General features: G+C 30.6%; 1 protein-coding gene across 1 annotated transcript in view; it reads left to right on the top strand.

Moving 5' to 3' along the window:
* The window catches only part of LOC106690708 (discoidin domain-containing receptor 2), a 411,939-nt gene that overhangs the window by 205,532 nt on the left and 205,418 nt on the right, over positions 1–989 (top strand). The gene's annotated exons all lie outside the window — the stretch shown is intronic.

Raw genomic sequence — 989 nt, 5'->3', positions numbered from 1 at the left:
TTAAATGATTGCACTACAGAATTGCCATAATTAAAAGTTGTATCCTATTTTATAGTATTTGCCGATTTATTTTGGTTTTTTCCCCGGACAATGTGATAAAATCAGTAAATAATTTCCTCATTATTTTAGAAATTTATTTATTAGATCCATATTTTTTTATGAATAATTTTCATATTTTAATTATTCACTTTAGTCACTTATTATAACCGTTTTTCCATCTTCATCAACCATAACATAGTATTTATTTTCTACATAAAATTTATTTAAATGAATTATTGAAAACTTTAAAATCCTTTAAAAGATATTCTATCATTTTGACTTCTACGTATTCAACTTCTTCGTTCGTTGCCAATTTTAGTTGCCTAAAAAACAAAAAAAATATGACCATCCTTTTTTTTTCTATAGTGGACTTGATTCAGATGTTATCTTCCCGTTTATTTTCAACCCATAATCATCACGTCCCATCAGCAAGGAGAAATTGCATTTTTTTCTTCCTCCATTCCACCACCTCTTAATCTTTAATCGTTAACTAGAAGTGCCTATTATCACGTTAATCGCCCATTTCGCTTAACGAGATCTCACGGGCGATTGCCCGGCCAACAACTTTTGACAATAGGATGAGCACTTTTTTCCCGTCTATTTTACTATATTTTCTGTTTATCTTCACTACGTTCTTTTAAATATCTCGTTACGTTCATTTATTTCAATACTCTAAACTAGTATTAGTTTTGTTTGTTTTTTATATTGACACATCATTTTACAATTACGGTCGCATACAACTTGAGTTAAATTTGCCAAAAATTATAGTTACTAATTTTTTTTTTTTTTGGAAATTGCGAACTTTCATTTATTGATAATATTACAATCTTCCACAAATTTGGGTATAGACCGTCTGTGGTTCAGAGGTTAGACGCAGATCTGTCAGTCTGAGATCAGTGGACTGCGCCGGTTCGAATCCGGCCTAGGGGGTTGACTTTTATTATTAAGTG

The sequence above is a fragment of the Halyomorpha halys genome, unplaced genomic scaffold (genome assembly GCF_000696795.3).
Source record: "Halyomorpha halys isolate HHAL.00 unplaced genomic scaffold, Hhal_1.1 Scaffold50.1, whole genome shotgun sequence".
Lineage (NCBI taxonomy): Eukaryota > Metazoa > Arthropoda > Insecta > Hemiptera > Pentatomidae > Halyomorpha > Halyomorpha halys.
Note: the sequence above shows the minus strand (reverse complement) of the source record. Positions and strands in the feature narration are given on the sequence as shown.